This window comes from Pinus tabuliformis, chromosome Q (assembly GCF_031772625.1).
Source record: "Pinus tabuliformis cultivar Carrire ecotype Pingquan chromosome Q, CPIR1, whole genome shotgun sequence".
NCBI lineage: Eukaryota > Viridiplantae > Streptophyta > Pinopsida > Pinales > Pinaceae > Pinus > Pinus tabuliformis.
Window position 1 is genome coordinate 617636853 of NC_142296.1, and position 24087 is coordinate 617660939.

The window sequence follows — 24087 nt, forward strand, 5'->3', positions numbered from 1 at the left end:
TTGTGCATGAGGATGTTAGAAACAAAAACCTCTTTAAGTTTTCTAAAATTCGTTCTCAGTTGTCTTTAAAACATGTTTGAAATTACTGTGATGTATAGGGAAAAAAAAATAATTTGACTGACCATGAAACATACATTTGACGTGGAGGCGGGAGGTGTCATGGAGGCACATGGTTGGAAGAAATATGATTAAATGGCCAAATAGGAGTGGAAGACGAGGAGGGACATGATGTGTGGACGTTGGTGCGGGAGTAATAAGGGGAGGATACGTGGCGGGATAGGAGTGGCGGAGGTGTCGGGTAGGGACAACGGTAAAGGGATGAGGGGGAAGCGGTTTTCAGAGGGGGTAGGGAGTGGTAGGTGGTATAGGATGGGGGGGGGGTACAAAATGTGGGGAAGGCGCCACATATGGATGGGGCCCAGTGGGAGTAACTGCCTTTTTGGATCCCCCCGGGCAGTAAAGGTAGGATGGAGAGGGGGGGGCCGAAAAAATATATGAGCTTTTGATCGAGATTAGTGGGGAATCCCGATGCTCTGACAACGACGTCCTTTAACCATATAAGACATAATTTTTTTATTTTTTTTTCCATATGTGCCTTATTACAATTTATTTAATCACATTTAAATGATGTGATTAATTTAAACTAAACACACTTAATTATTCTCTAATGCTGCATTTCGACTTGCAAGCATATTTTTTTATTTTATCAAGGTTTTGATCTTTTTGGAAATGATTTACAACATGGAATATTTTTTACAACATCTGAAATATAATAATCATAAGCTATAATCAAGCAATCCTATAAAAATTATAGGACCCTAACAGGCTCAACTATGCCTTGTGCATGTTTTCCTAACCCTTTACCTTCATAGCCCATCTTCATCAATAATTTGGACCCTATTCCTCTAGTGTGTCTTTTCAAAGCACCAAAACATTCATTTTGAGAGGAAATTGAAGATAAACATGAATTTCATACCTCATTTTAATGCACATACTTTGCTAAGGTTTCCTTGGAATCATGGAGTTGAATCTCCATCTCATGCATCTTTTTAAGAAGCTCTTGCTTCTCCTCCATCATGACCATCAACTCCTCTTGAAGTATAGTGTTCTCCTTCCTATCTTCATTAATCTCTTGCACCATATATCTCATGATGATAAGCTCTTGCAACATCTCTAAATAAAAGAGTCTTTCTAAGGAATATGGATTAGAAACATCACTTGTTGAAGCTGCCATCACATAAACTTGCACACAATTAATTCTCCTTGCAAAAATACAAAACCAATAGCTAATTTTCTAACTAACATTGAAAAACCATCTTAGCGTTAAAATGATCTAATAGTTCTCTGATACCAACTTTAAATGTTGGGAAAACTTGTTAATGCTATGCAAGCTCCCTCATTAGTATTAAATATAAATGTGTTTAAGATTGTCTCAAATTAATCAAAATGTGAAGGATTATGTGTCAAGTATTGAGTGTCTTTTATGAGAAATTTATGAGGTTAATTAGATGTTTTAAAACACATATACAACAAGTAAATTGCAGAGAAGTAAAAACACAGAAACTCATAACAAAAAGCTAATAAAGGAGTTCACCCCTCCTGGGCTACATCTGCTTGGACCTGCTTCAGTGGCTAGGCCCTCTTTGGATTAATGGTCAATTATCTAATTAAATGAACCTGTAGTGTTCCAATGGCTTTGAAACCTACTCCATTGGATTCAGAAGACCCATAAACCCCAAAAATGACTATCCAAGCTCTGCAATTGGACTTCAACTGATCTAGGCTTGACCTCCTATCCGGTGGGCCTAGGCTTCCTTAAACTTCAACGTAGAAAAATCACATACATAAGTGCCTTTCTGCCTTTGCGACCTATTCCATTGTGTTCAGAGCATCCAAATAATCTAGGAATGACTCTTTTTGAGCCAAAATTGGTCAAAAATTGAAGACGTTATGGTCTCTTTGATTTTCCCTAGGAAAACTTCACCAAATCTAGAGAAACTCTAGTTAACCCCGCCAAAAATGTAGAAAATGCCAAATTTATCGGACCTGCCAAAATTCCGCTAATTTAAACTGCAGTTAATTAATGGATAAACATGTGTTAATTATCGTTAATCCCACTTAGAACTTTAAACGCACACAGTTAGCATTAATGCTAGCTCTTGGTTATGATGTCAGTCACATGCGAAGGGGGCTGGCCATCTCCTCCCACAAACTTGTTGACACTTTCACATGAAATACAAATGGCGCCTGTTATATATTATGTCATAAGGTTGTGGTATAGCGATAAAGCATGGTGCTTGTGTAGGCGAGGTAGTGGGTTCGACTCCGCCGAACTTCAAATAAACTTTTACCCGACCTTTGAGAAGGCACGTGGTGGCCTCTGGGCTTGCCACGTGTCAGTATCTCATTGTTCCACTAAAATACCTTTGACCAATAATATGTCGACAATTGTCAAAATGATATTGAGCCACCTGTGGGAATATTCTAGGAATATTCCAAGGAATATTTTGGTAATATTCCAAGGAATACTCCTTGGAATATTATTTTTGCTGATTGGGTTGTACGGATGCCTAGTTAGCATCCCAGTCAGCCTATACCCAAAATTTTGCTTGTTTGACAAAGTGGAAAAAAGGCTCTATCTTTATCATACAAACTCCATTTTGAGTTAAACAAGTTGCGTTGGGATCGTATTGCCGAGACATATGTGGTCGTTTAGGTTTTGACTGATTTTGAGCACTTTGATTTTTGAGCAATTTTTTTCCCCTAATCCAAATTTCAATCATCCACAAGAACATAAATTTAATGACCATTGGCTCAATTGAACTGGTGGATCCTATCATCATAGATAGTAACTTACTAATTACATATATGGGAATCATACCAACTAGGAAGAAGAAAAATGTTAACTTGGGCAGATTCAAATATGATGACATGTTGGATAACATAGCAGAGCATAAGGAGAAGACCCTCTCAACTCCTCATCTGTGTCCAATGGCATTCATCATATGAAGTTCACTTATGTTAATAACCATAAAATATCCACTTACTATGGCCCCAACAAGCACATCATTCTCTCAAGGCACCAAGAGAAATGCGAAAGACCTCCTCATACCTCATAACATAACTAGAGTAGCAAGTTAAGTATTGAAGGCTAAAAACAAAACACTAAAGAAACAAGGCAATAATATGGAATATTAATGGTATTGTTCTTATAAATTGCATGAGTCTTACAAGACCATAGTCAAACAAGTTTATTCATGTCTCCATTAGATCTAGAATATCTCTACCAAGATGTTACTACTTTGGGAAATGGTTAAGGAAGATGTACTCAACTACAAGGAGTACAAATTGTTATGAACCAACTAGAGCAATGGCCCAAGGAATAATCATAGGCTCCATAGGAGGTCCCTAGGATCAGTGAGGAAGAAATAAGATACGACTCCATTTCTATCAACAGGGTGTTGAAGATTCAATAAAATCAAGAAAATGACATCTCCAACTCTGTAGAATTATTCCTTAGCTGAGAGGTTAATCAAGATGAACATGTTTCCAACTATTGGCGCCTAGGGAGAAGCCAGAACAAATGAAGAAGCTGATAAGGAACTATAAGAGATATCTAGAGAATTATCTTTTGGTGTCTTCACCAACAAAATCACCAAAGATAATTCCAAACAACACTCTTTGGAACCCTCCAAGAAGTAAACAATTGTGAACTCCTTCATGTTCTGATTGAGGAAAGATTTATAAGATCTCTCCCATCACACATCATAATACCATGTCATCATTGAAGGATTGTTACCCAATAGGGTTAATGTTATTTTATTCTATTATGACATTTGGGTAGTCTATCTTTATGAAGTTTTGGGGTCCCAATAGAGGATCGAATTACACTGTAGCACTTATTACTTGCAACTTTAAGAAGTTTACAAGTTATTTTCCTAAATCATATATAAAAACAATGAGAATCCAAGGAGATTGGAACTATCAAGGGGAGCCCAAAAATCCCTAAAGGGAAACACTGATGTAGCTTATAAAAGCTATAAAACTCCTAGTGATTGGGGCTTTTGGATCTTTAGTAAAATTTTGTAGATTTTAAAAGACATGATCTAGGAAGCTATTGGATTTTGTGTCTATGTATAAATAATATTGAGAAGCCTGAGAATGCCACTATAGGAATTGTGACTCAACATGCATTTCCAATTTCTTCAGAGTAATCTTAAGTAGTTTCGTTTATGTGTGTATTCCGTGAGATTTATTACTATTAGCTAACAGACTATTCTATGAACTAGATAGTTCTTTTTCACATCGTTACTTTGATTTATTTTCACTTTCTTCAATGAATACCATTTATAAAAAAGACTGACTATTCTTGATTTTCTCTTGTAAGTTAAACAATCCAGTGCTAGGAAATCAACGAATTGTTTGTTGGAAATAATACTGAGAGGGGGTGAATCAGTATTATTAGATCAATAATTTTATTTCCAAAACTGATTTATATACACTACTTCTGTGAAGTGAACTAGCATGTACACGCAATTGTGATTAGAGAAACCAACGTATACCCAGAGAACTTGTAATTTAGGCAATTTATCATGTGTTGATCTTTAACCAGTGCATCAGTAACTTATTAAACAGTGGAGTAAAATAGAATAAAGAATCACACATAAGAAACACACATGAACACCAAGATTTAAGGTGGAAACCCAATGTGGGTGAAACCCCCTGTTGTTGTCATCTCTGTCTTCTTTTAATAATAAGAAAATATGTTTAAAATCTTGTACTGGTGCAAACTCATACCAGTACGCAGGCACCCACCTGCAGAAGGCTACAACCTTCTCTCATTTTCCAACTTCTACTGGAAGGGAGTTGCAACCCCCTAGCTCTTGTACTAGCCAATGTGATTACTAGTACATAGGCATTGACCTACAGAAGGCTACGACCTTCTCTCTTCCTCTAGGGACCACGTTTCATAAATTTTCAGACTGGATGCTCCTGGTACACAACAATACACATGAAGGCCTTGTTTCATCAAATTTTCATACTGGACTCATCAGTAAATTTGAAACTTAAACTGCATCAACCAACATTTAGTTAATATGAACAATCAGATCACTGACACCAGAACACTTTGCTGAACCTAAAAACCTGCATCATCAGTCAGAACCAACTGTAACCTCAAAAACCATGCATTAGGATGTACACACTAGTTTACTGAACCAAACCTGCATGTATACGCTAGTTCCTGTAATCAAACCTGCGTATACCTTCAAAACTACTGGAACATTAAACTTCTGAATCAAGTCTGTACCCACCAGGAACATACTGACCATCTACTGTCTATTTACAGAGCTTTACATAAGCCGCAGAAGAGATCACCCTTCTCACTTATACAATCAGTCAATCAAATATCAAATTCCTTATTCATTCAGTTTTACATTAAGATCTAAGAATAATTCATTGTCAGACAACAATAAAACAACAACACTGATTTGATAGATCATTCATCCTTGAACATCAAGCTTTTCTTTTGCATACGCTACTTGGAAGAGTTGAACCAGCATGTATACACACCTTCACTAAAGTGAACCAACATATAGATCTGCAAATACTTACTTCATAACTTTGTTGCACTTCTGGACTTTAGACAAATCTAGATCATGATATTTAAAGAATAAAATAGGTGTACATAATTAGATCTAGCCCAACCAATATCACATCATTCAATAATAAGTCATTTCAGGTCTCATCATCCTGATCCGATATTGCATTCAAGGTGCACAAAGTATTTCAAATCAAATCACAAACATAGCCCCTGCAACATAAAATATACTTCAAATAGAACTATTCCTTAGAAACCCATACACTTGCACATAACACTTCATAAGATATTCATTCCTTGTGTCTTTAGCCCTTTGATCTCCTCCTCATATACTTAGATCCTTTATCAATACCTCAGACCAAAACCACTTATGATCAATACCTTGGACCAAATGTTAGAAATAATACTGAGAGGGGGGGGGTGAATCAGTATTATCACATTAATAAAACTTTTTCATTTCCATAATCAGATTCATACATGCTACTTCCACAACTTCTTATGATTAAGTTAATTGATCTTCAATGAGTGCATTAGAACATTATCAACCATATTATCAATTAACAGATGCAGTAACATAAAGTAGATCATCACACATAAGGCATACACATGAACACCATGATATAAGGTGGAAACCCAATGCGGGAGAAAACCACCTGCTACAAGTCATCTCAATCTTCTTCTTAATAAGAAAATCCTTTTACAATATTTGTACTGGTGCAGTCTTATACCAGTACAGGAGCTACAACCCCCTTTGCTCTTGTACTAGCCGATCCATTTACTAGTACGCAGGCTGCTGCCTGCTACAATGCTCCAAAGATTTCCTTTAGCTCTTGTACTAGCTTAGATACTAGTACGTAGGTGCTGACCTACAATCTTCTCTCCTCCAGGTACCACGTTTCATCAATTTTCATACTGGATACACTGAAGCACAACACATAATCTGAAAGGCCACATTTCATCCAATTTTCATACTGGACCCAACAACATTGAAGCACATAATCAAACAATCTTCTGAATCACCCAATCACCAGATCCATACACATACAGTGATATTATGAGAGTTATCAACCAGATCTAGTACATAAAGATAAGTCATTAATCATGCTGCTATCTGAACTCAATACCAGTAACCAAACATCAGTTATGCACCCAAAACCCTGCAGAATAGTCAAAGGCAGTTAAAACAAATTTCAAGCAGGGACCGCAACTTTACTGGTATAGATCTGCGGATATCCGCACTTCCACTTGCTCCGAGCCTGCGGATCTCCGCACCTGTACCTTCTACCTGTCTGCGCACCTCCGCACTGCCTCTTCTGCTTCTCTGCGCATCCTTGTGCAAGTCCGCACCTGCGCCTTCTGTGGCGCCGCGCACCTCTGCAGCAGCGCCTTCTGTGGTGCCGTGCACCTCCGCAGCAGCGCCTTCTGTGGCACCGCGGACCTTCGCAGCTGCGCCTTCTGTGGCGCCGCGTACCTCCACAGCTACGCCTTCTGTGGCGCCGCGTACCTCCGCAGCTGCTCCTTTTGTGGCGCCGCGGACCTCCGCACCTGCAGCGCTTTTGCGCCTGCGTACCTACGCACTTTTCCTTCACTGTACTTGCATACCTACGGATATAGATAATTTCAAGACTTCAAGAATAACCCAGATTGTCAGATCTACAGATCTGATCATGCGCCGAAGTGATCTCAATCCATCAGTAGATTCGCCTTATTTAGATCTAGACATTACTCCCAAGAGATCATAGTATTTCAGATCTAGCTCCCATAAGATGTTCAACCCAAAACCTTGCATAAGCCAAATGATCTCCTTTGCTTTATATAGGCAAGCTCTTCCTCAAATCATGGATCAATACCATGGGCCAAAACCATAATAACACAATACCGTCGGCTAAATACCAAGGGTTAAACAGAAGAAACCCCACGTGTGCTTTTCTCTGCCTTGAAGTAAGTGAACTGGGGGTACGCACCTCCTGAAGGGGATAATTGCGGGTATGTACACACTTTATGTAACACCGGCCTGCGTGTACGCACCTTCTGTAAGGTGTACCTACGTACCCCTTATTTTCTTCAATATTTGATAGCTGATCATCAATCTCTGCTGCTGACTTGAAGTACTATGATCTATCACCTGAATGGGTTGCCATCAAGGATGACACTTTAGCCATAATGCCAACAATCTCCCCCTTTGGACCTGATGGCAAAGCTGTCATCTGATCCCTTTGTGCTGTCCGGTAACCCATGCACTCTGTCACATCTGATATTTCTTCTGTAGATTCATCTGAATGTATACAAGTGAGATGATCTTCTATGAGAGGGTTGCCATCAAGTACAACACATGTATCATAATGCCAACAATCTCCCCCTTTGGACTTGATGGCAACAACACCAAATCACTCTCCCCATTTGACATCAAGGGCAAAGGGTTATGCTCCCCCTAAGAACATGCTCCCCTTGACTATAAACCAGATCTGCTGAAGTCTCTGAATGAGCTCCCCCCTTTGTATATGCCATGGTACACCAATCTGATCATGGTCTTTCTGAGAACAAGCTGAGATGTCTGCTCTGCTATATAGTGTTGTTCATGCTCAAGCTCCCCCTGACTGTAAGCAAGGTCTGCAAAAAGATGTTCTACAAGAAGAACATGACTCTATATATCATAAATGACCTTCCTATCACCAAAAGACTCAATACATACATTCATCACAATGGTGATACATCAAAAGTTTACATATGATAACATCATTCATCCCAGGCATAGTGGGGAAACATAGGCCGTTACATGACCTGAAGAGATAACTACAAAAGAGACACACTATTACATAAAGACCAATCACCTATATCAGCAACAACACTGTATGATCTGCTTCATAGTATCTGTCAACAGCAAGGTACGTCTGCATCAACTCATTCATAATCATCCAGATCTACGTGAACCAAGAGTCATCAAATGGAAGCATCTGCATTAATCAACATATGTACAAAACAACCTATCATCATATAGATAAGATCTCATCATCATCAAGTCTCCAACAATGCAACTTTGAATAATCATCCATGTATCCAGCCAACAATCCTCATCCATATATGTGCCAAGAACATTAAAGACTTCATGCAAGCACCATTAGAGAATCAACCGCAAATCTGATCCAAGAACCATGTGAACAACTCATAACCATAGCAAGATGAATCATTAGCATTGTCATCAAGGACCATAATGCCAACAATGCATTAAGAACATATGCTCCCCCTAAACGCATGCCATCTGTCAGATCTGATCATGCATATCAATAAGAAGAGTCAGCCAATAAATGCCTTAAGACAGGTACGCAGTTTTTCTTTATCTGCCTTGCGTAGCCACGCACTTCACCTTCTGCTTCCCTGCGTATACCCGCAGAGAGCCTTCTGCTGCAACGAATACCCACGCACTGCTTCTCCTTCTGCTCTGCATACCCACGCAGCTTTCCTGTTTCTCCTCTGCGTACCCAAGCACTTGCACCGTTAATCACCTGCGTACTTCTGATTAGGGCCGAATTGGCAGTTCACCCGTGTGCCACAGTTAGTCAGATGCCCAGATCTAATCTTGTGCTCGAGAGATCATACTTCATAGATCAACTTTACTTTCCCTACTGCCTTTCTTCAAACAATCATATACGCGATTGTGCAGTATCCAACTCGCGTACATATGCGACTTCCCTTTATGGAGTTTGCATATGAGATTCAGGACACTGAAGTTTTGTACTTTCAACTCCCTCTGATTCTGGTATGTCTGTACATTGTGCTGTGCCACCTTTTTCTGATTGTACTTCCTTTTTCCTCCATATCTTCAAGCGTGATGATGACATTTTCTTCTTTTGATATGGTGCCCACACTTTGTTCCTGCATTCCTTAGCTATATGTCCAGGCTTGTTACATGCATAACATCTTACATGTTTCATATTCCTCCTGTAACAATCAGCAGCTTTGTGGCCAAACATATTGCAAACAAAGCAATATCCATAAAAGTACCTTGATTGAGATGACTTGTCTGCATAATGGTCTTGAACTCTTCTTCTTCTACATCTAGCTGCAATATGTCCAAGATTATGACATACAAAACATTCAACATTATTCATAGGAGGAGTAAAGGATTTTCTTTGAGGAATCTCTTTCCTTGGTTGATGATGAGATTGATCTTTCATTTCTTCATTGATCACTTTAGATTTTTCTTTAGAATTCCTTGCCTCACCTTGTGAACTAGATTCACCTTCAACAGATTCATGGAAACCAAGACCAGTCTTTATAGCAGGAGACCTTTGACTACTAAGAATATCATCCAAGACTTTAGAGCTATCTTGAAATCGTAAAAGCTTATCCTTTTCTTCTATTTTACCTTTCAAGATATTTACCTCAACCTGAAGCTGTTCTTCCTTTTCAAGAGATTGCCTTTTCAAATCTTCTTCAGCTTTTCTTCCTTCTTCCATTTGTTCCCTTAGTTTGAGAATCTCCTTTTCTTGTTCTTCATTCAGATCCTGCTGCATTTGACGAACTTGGAAGGCACATTCCAGTTGGGATTTTAAGCTGATGACTTTGTTGTCTTGTTTTTCAATTGCTTGATGTAGATCTTCATTCTGCTTCTTTGATTCTTCAAGATCTCCCTTTAGTGAGAGGATTGTAGCTTCAAGAGTTTCATAGTAGCTGGATCTATCTTTGAGTTTCTTGATGGTTGTGCTTCTTTCGTTGACTTCTTTTCTTAATGATGTCACTTCATGCTGCAATTTTTGACAATGGTCTTCCTTGTCCTTGAGTAGTTTTCTTACCTTGTTTCCTTCTTCTAGTTGGGCCTTTAGTTTGGTAGCTTCTTCTTTGAAGTCACATTCCCTTTTTTTCAATAGATCTTGTTGATCTCTAATTTTGTCTGTCAGCCTTTTAAATTCTGCCTCTATTTGATATCTTTCTTGTTCACCCACAAGAGCAAGTTCAGTAGTTTCACTATCACTTCCATCTCTTTCACAAGGAAATATAGCTGGAACATCAGAGAATAACACATTCATACCTGATAATGATTCTGAATCTGATTCTGAATCTGAAGAGCTTCTTATGCCTAATCCCCAATCGATTCTCCCACTGTCATAGTTCTTCTGAGATGCTTTCTTTTTCTTAGGTGCTTTCTTCTTAAGCTTCTTTCCCATTGTTCCACGGATCTCCTTCAAGCGATCAAGCTTCTATCAAAGGACCTTCTCTTATACCAATTGTTGGAAATAATACTGAGAGGGGGGGTGAATCAGTATTATCACATTAATAAAACTTTTTCATTTCCATAATCAGATTCATACATGCTACTTCCACAACTTCTTATGATTAAGTTAATTGATCTTCAATGAGTGCATTAGAACATTATCAACCATATTATCAATTAACAGATGCAGTAACATAAAGTAGATCATCACACATAAGGCATACACATGAACACCATGATATAAGGTGGAAACCCAATGCGGGAGAAAACCACCTGCTGCAAGTCATCTCAATCTTCTTCTTAATAAGAAAATCCTTTTACAATATTTGTACTGGTGCAGTCTTATACCAGTACGGGAGCTACAACCCCCTTTGCTCTTGTACTAGCCGATCCATTTACTAGTACGCAGGCTACTACCCGCTACAATGCTCCAAAGATTTCCTTTAGCTCTTGTACTAGCTTAGATACTAGTACGTAGGTGCTGACCTACAATCTTCTCTCCTCCAGGTACCACGTTTCATCAATTTTCATACTGGATACACTGAAGCACAACACATAATCTGAAAGGCCACGTTTCATCCAATTTTCATACTGGACCCAACAACATTGAAGCACATAATCAAACAATCTTCTGAATCACCCAATCACCAGATCCATACACATACAATGATATTATGAGAGTTATCAACCAGATCTAGTACATAAAGATAAGTCATTAATCATGCTGCTATCTGAACTCAATACCAGTAACCAAACATCAGTTATGCACCCAAAACCCTGCAGAATAGTCAAAGGCAGTTAAAACAAATTTCAAGCAGGGACCGCAACTTTACTGGTATCGATCTGCGGATATCCGCACTTCCACTTGCTCCGAGCCTGCGGATCTCCACACCTGTACCTTCTACCTATCTGCGTACCTTCGCACTGCCTCTTCTGCTTCTTTGCGCATCCTTGTGCAAGTCCGCACCTGCGCCTTCTGTGGCACCGCGTACCTCCGCAGCTGCACCCTATGTGGCGCCACACACCTCCGCAGCTGCGCTCTCTGTGGCGCCGCGCACCTTTGCAGATGCGCCTTCTGTGGCGCCGCGGACCTCCGCACCTGCACCTTCTGTGGCGCCGCATACCTCCGCAGCTGCGCCTTCTGTGGCGCCGCGTACCTCCGCAGATGCGCCTTCTGTGGCGCCGCGGACCTCCACACCTACAGCGCTTCTGCACCTGCGTACCTACGCACTTTTCCTTCATTGTACTTGCTTACCTACGGATATAGATAATTTCAAGACTTCAAGAATAACCCAGACTGTCAGATCTATAGATCTGATCATGCGCCGAAGTGATCTCAATCTATCAGTAGATTTGCCTTTTTTAGATCTAGACATTACTCCCAAGAGATCATAGTATTTCAGATCTAACTCCCATAAGATGTTCAACCCAAAACTTTATATAGGCCAAATGATCTCCTTTGCTTTATATAGGCAAGCTCTTCCTCAAATCATGGATCAATACCACGGGGCAAAACCATAATAACACAATACCGTCGGCTAAATACCAAGCGTTAAACATAAGAAACCCCACGTGTGCTTTTCTCTGCCTTGAAGTAAGTGAACTGGGGGTATGCACCTCCTGAAGGGGATAACTGCGGGTATGTACGCACCTTCCGTAAGGTGTACCTACGTACCCCTTATTTTCTTCAATATTTGATAGCTGATCATCAATCTCTGCTGCTAACTTGAAGTACTGTGATCTATCACCTGAATGGGTTGCCATCAAGGACAACACTTTAGCCATAATGCCAACACCAAATACCTAGGGTCAATACCTCGGACCAAATACCTTGGAACAAAACCTTGGACCAAATACCTCGGACCAAAACCTTGGTTTTCCAACATGTACACACTTTTCCTCCTGTGGGAGTCCGTGTATACGTATACACTCTTTTTGTTCTATGGACCAATGTGTATACGTTTTTTTGACTAAGTGGACCTGTGTATACTTCTTAAACTACTTTACATCAACCTTTTCTTTTACCTTCTTTATTTTGATCAGTAGACCTTAGTTCCATCTCCCTGTTCTTTTGTACCACTACCATGTTACCTTTGAATATACCTGTTGTACTGTGAGTTTCCTTTTACCAAAACTAAATTGGCCTGTGAGTGAGTTTCCATTAAGGACAACACTTGTATCATAATGCCAACATTTTTTTCTTGATTATTTTCATGTTTAGTAGCTCATCTCTTCTATCCATATATATCTTTCAGTATTTAATTTTTTTATACTAATTTCAATTTTAAAATAAGATAGTTTTAATTTAGTTTTTCACACTATCTGCTATGACAATCCTTTAGTATCTCACAACATCCAAAAATTCAAGCATGTTTACCAAGCCATAATCTAGATGAGTCTCTTGTCCCAAATGGTATGAGGTCTAATTACAACCTCATACTAAAGAGTACCATTGTGAATGTTGTTGGCTCATTTATCCCTATCAACAAGTTGACATCAAACGATTGAAATTTTTTCATTAGAAACATGTGCTGGTTGCAAAATGGCTATTCAAAATAGAAAGTTGCCATAGTTTGCAACATCTGACCAAATAAGACATAACACACAATTTCCAATTGCAAGTACACTTTCAGAACTTGAAGAGAAGCTTGTATAATTAAGAATAACAATTGCATGAATTAGAAAATAGGTTATAAATGCTTGCATATTGGCTTGTTTGGATCAATGATCAATGTGCTTGTCAATATGGATATTGTACAAAAACATTGCTACATTTTGTAAATGAAATAATAATAATTGTATTTGCATTAAAAAGATGATTGAAATGCATGAATGCATATCAAATAGGAAAAGTACATGTACACATTATCATGAGAGCATTGAAAGAATTATTTTCAAGAAATCTATATCATGATGATAACATTTTTAAGATAAGACTTCGAATCATGTTTTAGAACAAGATGACAATAAATCCATGCAAAATGAAAACATTGATTATGAGAGTGATACAAATAATAAATTAGAGAATGAAATACCTACATAAAGAATAATACATGGTTTTACAAACTCACGACACATCTATAATTTGCAAGACAATATCATTCAACTTGCACCATCTAAAGGAGACACCCAATTCAAATTTCAAGGACAAATGTGTAGAGAAATGAAATTTCCAACATTATTCTATAGGAATCCATGTGATGATGGCATTACAAAGAGATTTAGCTACCAAAAATAGTACAATGGGAATGGCTATGTGTAAGTAGTGATTTATCATATCATACAACAAACTTGTTTTTTCAAAATAAAAAGAATAATATTTGACAAAGTACTCTTTTTCATATGGATACATATAAGAAAAGGAAAACTACAAACTAATTTTGGAAAAAATATTGAAATTTCACATTGGATACATAGATTTCAAGAACATTCACATTTATCCAAATGACTTGCAACATGTTGGGAAAAATATTTGCAATGATATGAAAATTAGGGCCTCCTACTCTTTTTGTGTGACATTTTCATGTGCATAGCATCAATGGAATCAATTAGTAAATACATTTTTTTGGGCGTGGAGCTTGATTATCTTCTTTGTTTATAGGTATCGCCACATTGGACCCCAGTTCTGAATGGGGCAGCAACACCGCTCGTTTTTTCACTGCTAGGGGGGCGACGATGATTTTTATGAGCTCCCCTTTGCAGGGGTTCGGGGGCAACACCCCCGAAGCTAAAAATAGATGTAAAATTTCCTTGTAAAATATTTTAATTTCGTAGTCAATCTAGGCTGTTCATTAGGCAGATGATCTGACGGTAGAAGTTATCTTTAATTTAGGGTTTTTTTTTCCCTAGAAGCCAACCACTTGCTATATATGAGGGAATTGTATTGCGGCTGAACATATGTGTATTCTGAGCGAGAAAGAGAGAGGAGACTGTGTGATAGAGAAAAGAAAATTGCATCGGTTCAGTTGTAGGTTGTATCTCTTCATTTCGTTGGATAATATAATAGGAAGGACCGGATGTTTCTCCGTAGACGTAGCCCAAATTGGGTGAACCATGTATTTTTGTGTTTATGTTTCCATTTTTATGTTTATGTGTTTATGTGTTTCTATGTTTATGTTTCTGCAATATTTTATGTGTTCCATTGCTCTATAGTATATAATTTTCTAATAACTGGTGTCAGAGCCGAAGGTCTATTTGGCTGATAAACTCACATGAGAGAAGGGTTCCTGGTTTGAGTGGAAAAAATGGTGGAAGATGGTAGGTTTAAGGTCAAAAACTTTAATGGCCAAAACTACCAGTTGTGGAAGATGCAGATGGAAGATTATTTGTATCAAAAATATCTGTACCTTCTGTATTCAGGCTTCTGTGATCCATAATGAATTAAGAAAAATTCTTTCGGTAGAAATCACATAAGAGAAAATTTTGTCTCTCTCGTTTCGAACCAACAAGTGTGGTTCCTCATCAGGACTAGATGAAGAGGTAGACCATGGAAAAGGCTTAAATATAGAGAAATGGTCTGCCTTTTCATCTAGTCCTGATGATGAACCACACTTGTTGGTTCGAAGCACATTGGCCAAAAATTTCTCTTATGTGATTTCTACCGAAATACTTTTGCTTAAGATCTGTACCTGCCATTGAGCAGAAAGACAAAGAAGTTGAAAAGTATGACAGATACAAAATGGGATATTCTCGATAGAAAGGCACTTAGAACAATAGGGATGTGCCTAGCGGCATCGATAACCTTTAATATTTCAAAGGAAACAACAACAGAGGGTTTAATGTCGACATTGTCAAAACTATATGAAAAACCTTTGACCTCAAATAAGGTATTTATTATGAAATGCTTGTTTAATATGAAGATGTCAAAAGGTGGATCTGTTGTTGATCATTTAAATGAATTTAATACAGTTACCAGTCAGTTAAGTTCTATAGGGGTAAATTTTTATGATGAAGTTAGGGCTCTGTTATTTTTGTGCTCATTTCTAGAAATTTGGAATGGTTTAGTTATGGCCATTAGTAACTCTGTATCTAGATCTAGTACTTTAAAGTTTGATGATGTTGGCAGTGCAATTCTTAGTGAGGAAATGTGAAAGAAAAGCTCTGGTGAGACATCAGGTAATGCTTTGACTGTAGAGACCAGGGGAAGAAAAATGGAAAGAGTAAAGAACCCAAGATATCACAGTCAAGGAAAGGCAAATCCAAGTCCAGATCGGGGATAGTGTGCTAGAAATGCCGGAAGAAAGGAAACCTGAAGAAAGACTGTAAGCCTCAGAATGGAAAAGAAGGAGACGTGCATCAAGAAAACAACCATGAAGCGAATGTGACAGGTGATGTGTTACAAGATGATTTGATTCATTATTTAGAAAATATTATTAATGCTTGGGTGGTAGATTTAGTGGCCTCATTCCATGCCACACCTGATAGGAAACATTTTCATGATTATGTTCAAGGATATTTTGGATAGGTTCATTTGGGTGATGATAAACCCTGTCAAATCATTGGAATGGGTAAATTTTCCATAAAACAAAAAAATGGAAACCAATGACTATTGAAGGAGATAAGGCATGTTTCAAATCTGAAGAAAAATCTAATTTCAACAGGGAAGTTGGAAGGTGAAGGCTGTGTAACTACTTTTATATATAAAACCTGGAAGGTCACTGAAGGAGCCCTGGTAATAGAAAAAGAAGAAAAAGTTGGCACATTATATTTATGCATTGGTATTTCTAATTCTGTTAATTATTTAACCTCTACAGGAGCAGATACAACATTGTGGCATCATAGGCTCAGGCACATGAGTGAGAAGGGGATGTAGATTCTTCACTCAAGAAATTTGTTGCCAAGTTTGAAGCATGTTGATTTAGAATTATGTGAGAATTGTGTTTATGGAAAACAGAATATAGTCAGATTCCTTAGAGTTGGGAAGGAAAAGAAGAGAGAAAAATTAGAGCTTGTGCATACAGATGTATGGGGACCTGCTCAGGTATCATCTCTTAGTGGCTCTTGCTATTATGTTACTTTTATTGATGATGTAACCATAAAAACCTAGATTTATTGTATTTGAAATAAATATGATGTATTTGATACTTTCAAGAAATGGAAATCTTTGGTTGAGAATGAGACAGGAAAAAGGTTGAAGTGTCTCAAATCAGAAAATGGAGGTGAATATTGCAGCAAAGAGTTTGATAAGTATTGTTCAGAGCATGGAATTCGTAGAGAGAATACTATTCCAAGAACACCACAAGAAAATGGTGTGTCGGAAAGGATGAATAGGACAATTATGGAGTGTGTAAGGTGCATGAGATTACATGCAGGATTGCCTTTACAATTTTGGGTAGATGTTGTAGATACTATTGTTTATCTAATAAACATAGGGCCTTCAAGTTCCTTGGATGGAGGTATTCCAGAGGAGGCATGGACAAGTAAAAAGTTAAACTACTCATTTTTAAACACTTTTGGCTGTGAAGACTTTGTCCACATTAATTAAGAAAATAGAACAAAGCTTGAGGAAAAATCAAAGAAATGTACCCTTATTGGATATGGTGTTAATGATTTTGGTTATCACTTATATGATTATGAAAATCACAAAATCATTAGGAGTAGAGATGTCATATTCAATGAAAAGGTTTTGTATAAGGATTAGATGCAGGAAAATAAATAGGAAAAATAAAACAGAGAATACATAGTGCTTGATGAGATCACAGAAAAAGTAAAGGTGTCTGAAAATCATAATGATCAACAACTAGAATAGGAACAACAACCAAAATAACAACAGACACCTCAAACACCTTAAAGTGGTGTTAGAATATCTACCAGGATAAGTAGAACCCCAAAACGATACTCTCCTCCATTATATTATGTATTGTTGACTGATTCTGGTGAACTAGAATGTTATGAAGAAGTAGTGTAGGTAGAAACTAAGAAGAAGTGGAGCTAGCCATGAAAGAAGTGATGGACTCCTTGGTACATAACCAGACTTGGGACTTAGTCAGGTTGCCTGCATGTAAAACAACATTGCAGAATAAATGGGTTTACAGGTTGAAGGAAGAAGATGGAGGTAGAAAATGATATAAAGCTATACTTGTGGTGAAGGGGTTTGCATAGAAAAAAGGTATAGACTTTGATGAGATATTTTCTCTTGTTGTTAAAATGAATTCAATTAGAACTATTTTAAGTCTAGTAGCAGCAAAATATTTTCATCTTGAGTAGTTAGATGTAAAGACGACCTTTCTCCATGGGAATTTGGAGGAAGAAATATAGATGCAACAACCACAAGGATATGAGGTGAAAGGGAAGGAGAAACTAGTGTGCATGTTGAAGAAGATCTTGTATGGCTTAAAACAGGCTCCAAGGTAGTGGTATCTAAAATTTGACACATTTATGTCTGAACAAGGTTATACTATATGTCACTCTGATCATTGTGTTTATCTAAAAAGGAAAAAATGATGGTAGCTATATTATATTGTTATTGCATGTAGATTACATGCTTGTTGCAAGGTGTAACATGTAGGAAATACATGTTCTCAAAGGAAAATTGACAAACTCATTGGAAATGAAGGATTTGGGTGCTACAAAACAAATCCTTGGTATGAGAATAAGTAGAGACAAGAAAAATCACAAATTAACATTGTCTCAAAGTGAGTACATACAAAAGGTGTTGAAAATATTTAATATGCAAAATGAAAAACCAGTTAGTACACCTTTGGCTAGCCATTTAAAACTAAGTAAGGAGATGTGGTCTGAGATTCAGGAAGAGATGGATTATATGTCTAAAGTTCCATATGCATAAATAGTTGGAAGCTTAATGTATGCAATGGTCTACACAAGGCCTGATATTGTACATGCAATGGGAGTTGTAAGTAGGTACATGAAGAATCTAGGAAAATAACGTTGGATGGCAGTGTAGTGGATTCTCAGGTATTTGAGAGGTACCACATATCAACCATTATGATTTGATGGTTCAGACATTTATCTACAAGTATATGTTAATGTAGATATGGCAGGTGATATAGATAACAGGAGGAGTACCATAGGGTATGTGTTTGCTGTAGGTGGAATAACTGTCAGTTGGGTTTCAAAATTGCAGAGTGTTGTTTCACTCTCAATGATGGAAGCAGAGTATGTTGCTACTATAAAGGCTAGTAAAGAACTGATTTGGTTACAAAGGTTTCTAGATGAATTAAGTAAGAAGCAGGAGTTGGGCAGGTTATACAGTGACAACCAGAGTGCCATTGATCTTGAAAATAACTCAGCATTTCATTCCAAGACTAAACATATACAACTCAAGTACCACTTCATATGGTTAATGTTGGAAGATGGACAATTGAAGTTGGAAAAGATGCACACTAGCCAGAATCTTGCAGATACGTTAACAAAAGTTGTAACCAGGGAGAAACTAAGAGTTTTCTTGGTTTCAATTGGTCTTCAAGTATGATGATGAAGATGAGAAACAACTAGGTCCAAAGTGGAGTCACTTTCCAACAAATGAAGTAGTGGTGGAGTTGCTATAATCAGTCTCCAAGTGGGAGATTATTAGGGTGTGGGCCTTGATTATATTCTTTGTTTAGAGGTATCATCGGATTGGACCCTATTTCATAATGGGGTGGAAACGCCGCTCATTTTTTCATCGCTGGGGGGGGCGACGATGATTTTTATGAGCCCCCCAAGCTAAAAATAAATGTAAAATTTCCTTGTAAAATATTGTAATTTTGTAGTCAATTTGGGTCGTTCATTATGCAGATGATTTGATGGTATAAGTTATGTTTAATTTAGGGTTTTTCCCTTAGAAGGCAGCCCCTAGCTATATATGAGGGAATTGTATTGTGGCTGAACATATGTATATTCAGACTGATAAAGACTGTGTGAGAGAGAATAGGAAATTACAACGGATCCACTGTAGGTTGTATCTCTTCATTTTGCTGCTGGATAATATAATAGGAAGGACTTGTTGTTTCTCCATGGACATATCCCAAATTGGGTGAACCACCTATATATGTGTCTCTCTCGTTTTATGCATTTTTTGTGTTTGTGTTTCTGCAATATTTTATGTGTTCCATTGCTCTATAATATATAATTTCCTAACAACATTATCCTTATTGTATAGCAAGAGAAAAGTAAAAGAGAAAATTGAAACACTTGAAGACAATGCAATTGATTACCTCGTAATAAAATATCTAGTCACATGTAGTCATTATTATAGAAATATAATCAATGTTGTAAAAAATGATATGTCACAATGAAACATTCTTTGGAAAAGTATCAGACCATTTATTTGTAATAGAGTTTCAAAATAGGGGAAGCGAATGTGACCATGGATTTATATGGATAAAAAATGCTCCAATATATGGAAGAGTTAGCAACTCGAAAATTAAAAAGTTATTGGACAAATACATAATTTGTAACACAAACAAATTAGAACTAGAACTTGCCAAGATGCATTAGCATTACCACACAAGAAGTTATAAAAGAAATAAGCTTTAGCATTGCAAATATAAGTTCATTATGCTACTAATGTAAAGGACAAGAATCCTAGAACTAATTAGTTTAGTTGACAAAGCAATGTATGAAAGGTCAAAGTCATTACTAACATCTCTAAAGAAAAAAAATTATGACAAGTTAAGAAGCTGTGGAGACTTCTTGGTAGAAATGGAACTAAGAAAGGATCATTACATCTAATTAATATAATGTATAATAAGACAACCAACAATTTTTTTGGATTGAAAACCTTCACATCTTTGGCAAAATAGTTTTGCAAAAGGACATGCCAAATTTATGGGGTGCAAATACAAATTCACAATATTTACTCAATGCATATGCTACAACACCATATTTAACATCCCTAAGCTATTTAATTTTTAAATTTTCTAGCCACAGTCTAGAAGGAATCTATGTAGTTAGAAGGGATGTTATCAAATTCCTATGTAACAAGTCAATCTAGCCAATTCAGGGAAATTGTTAGAAGTTAGTTTTAGAGTTTGTTGAATATTGATTAATGAGAAATTTTCTTCTATGTAATAAAATAAGATGACAAAAATATTTCTCGGGGAGAGAGGGAGAGACAAATAAGAGTGAGGAAAAGGTAGAGAGAGAAAGGAGAGACAAAAAGGAGAGAGACCTACAACAGAGTTGAGCAAGCTCAGATCTTGTAAATTCCCTTTTAATAATATCAAATCAAAGTATGCGTTCTTGTATGTATGATTAAATTTACCTTGATTAAGTAAAGATTAAGCTTGTGATATAGAAAGCTTCTTTCACAAGTTGACTAGGTGAGTATAGAGTGGTTGAGGTTTGAGTCTCAACATCAAAGGATTTACAAGAAAAAGTTATCAAATTCTATGTTGTTATTTTTTCGACATCTTCCATGAGTTGACAACGATGGCAGTCTTTCCTTCAACCTTTATGACTTTCAACCATTAGCCACCGAAGATAACATTGGCTTGGCATAGACAAAACATTTTCCCAACCGATATGACAACCATTGGGTGGTACTCTTAACTAATAAAAATATTCCAACTATTGGAAATTGGGGATTAGAGATAGCATTGACTTGGCATTAACGAAACCTTTTCCCAACCATTCCAACAGTCCCTGGGTGATCCCATCAACTAATAGACCGAGTAGACAAGATATTTCATGGTAATTATAGTTATGTTTACTACCATTGAACGATGAGGAAATCCTAATGGTTGTGAAGTGTTGAAAAGAGTCAGGTGGTCCTGTCAACTAATAGGCTTGATAAATGAGTTATTTCATGGAAATTATAGTTCTACTTACCGCCACCAAATTACGAGGAAGGATTGAATGTGTAGAGTATCGATAAGAATTAGGGATGTCCCATCATCTAACAATCCTGATAGATTAATTCACGGTGGTTGTAGTTTATGTCAATGCCATTGGGCTAACCAAAAAGTGCTGGTGATTGCGGGGAGTCTTCTAGTCCTAACGCCTTAGGATTTGGACTTTATTGACAGTGATGGCCCTATGAATCATTCTGGTTAGCACTTAGGAGCTAACAAACTTGGGAACAATTAAATTTATTAGCATCAGATTGGTATAAGAGAAAGATAAAAATGGAAGATTGATGAGGAGAAGGTCGAGGGAGGCCTATAGAAAATGTAGCCTTGTAGACAGAGGTAAGATGCCTTTAGGAAAGATTGACAACCATGGAGACTACACATAATAGAGGAGCTAATTACATAGGAGATGTCATTGAATCAAAGGAGAAATCTTCCACAGAGGAATACGTAGAAGAATCAACAAAAGATAGAATGTTGAGGATGGTGGCTAAGATGAGCGTTAGACCAAAAATGGAGGTACCAATGTATGAAGGTAACCTAAATGTTGATAAGATAATAGCTTTTATCAATTCTTTAGATAAGATGTTGAGGATGGTGGCTAAGATGACCATTGGACCAAAAATGGAGGTACCAATGTATGAAGGTAACCTGAATGTTGATAACCGAATGGATTGTATCAATGCTTTAGATAAGTATTTTGACGATGAGGATGTTTATGAAGACAAAAGAGCTAAGTATGAAGTGACCAAAATAAAAGGTCATATAAACCTATCGTGGGATGAAGTGAAAGAAAACAGAATGTAGAAATTAGGTTGTATATTTTCAACTACCTATGAATTTTTATTCAAAATCACAAGACATAATCCTATTGTACTTGTTTACGGACATTAATTCAAAATTTAGAACAAAAATTTCAGTCATGAAAAAAGAAATAACACACATGCAACAAGTATTTTTATTTGAGGAAAGCGATCTGTTAAAAACCCCAATGACTTCTTGCATTAATCAAATGAATAGAGATGTATTACAACTTCTTTGCTCAACTAAGCACACCTTGCAAGTGCATAACCTATCTCTCTTCTCATTAAAGGCCTCTGACCCAGACTTTGTCAAAATTGTCCCTCGACTTGACCTCCTATTTCCTTGCACTATTCTTTGAGGAATTAGCCCCTAGAAAATTCCTCTAATTGAATTTCACAATTCCTTAGGCTAATCATCTGACTGCATGCAACACTTGTACACTCAAGACTAGTCTACAATTGATGTTATATTAAAATATGAAACTAGGATCAAATTCCAATTTTGATAACTCACCTGATGGAGATAATGATTGCATTGAATTCATATTTTCGAGAGGACCAAAATCGACCTAAAGATCTCTCAAATTAGATAAGGGAAGGTGTATTTATGAATAAAAACCCACATGTGCATATTTGATAAGGTCGACCCTAAAGCAAAGTGGACCCTCTTGGAAGGATATAAATACAAGTGAACTCTACCTCATTCAAACACAATCATGAGACACTCTCCTATCTTGGTTTTTGGCTCACACATGTTTGAGGCTTGTTTGCAGAAGAATAGGTTCGCTTTGAGGTGAAATTGCAGGGTTCGAAGCTCATATTTTAGATATAGGGTTTTGGGCCATAGTTGCAGGCACAACACAAGAAGGTTTCAACTACAACCACTCCCATAGAGGCTCATGAGTGTGATTGGAGCCTTCCAATTTCACGAACATCTCATTGTGCATGCGACTGAGGGTTAGGGTTTCAGAATCATAGTCGCACACTCACCTCAGATGAGATCTGACCCCAGTCGCTCGCATGTCAGGCTTAAGGGAGCGACTGGGCTGCTATAGTCACTCGCATAACATCTTGAAGGGTGCGACTGAGGCTTTGAGATAGATCTGGGCAGATTCGACCATAGTCACTCACTTATAGTACTTAAGACAATGACCAGGAAGCCATAGTCACTCAGATGACTCCTCATTCATGCAACTGAGACTTAAAAGATGAAATCTCAGCCTTCCAAATATTCCGCTCGATGACTGCAGGGTTCGATAGTTGACTACAAACAATGATAGTTTAGTATAGAATCTGAATCAAATTTTGAGTATATACATTGTTGGGTTCATTTCATGGATGTTGTAGTTGTTTTAATGGTTAGTTGCATAGATGAAGATATGGATCATTGTACTCTCTTTTTCTGAATCATTTGATGACAATCTATTAAGAAGAAGAATTTGAAAGGGTTTTCCCCATAGTTGGTTTTTCCCTGGTCTCCGACCAATCCTCGTATCTTTGTGTGTGAATTCTTTTCTTTTGTTGTTCCTTTATGTTCCGCTGCATTGATGATGATGTTATTGTTCTTTCTACATAGTTGCATATGTTGCTGAATAATGATGTAAACCTGAATAATGTTATGATGTTATGGGGTGACTGTAACATGTTCATAAAGAAATGTAATTATCAAAGCAAAGAACAATA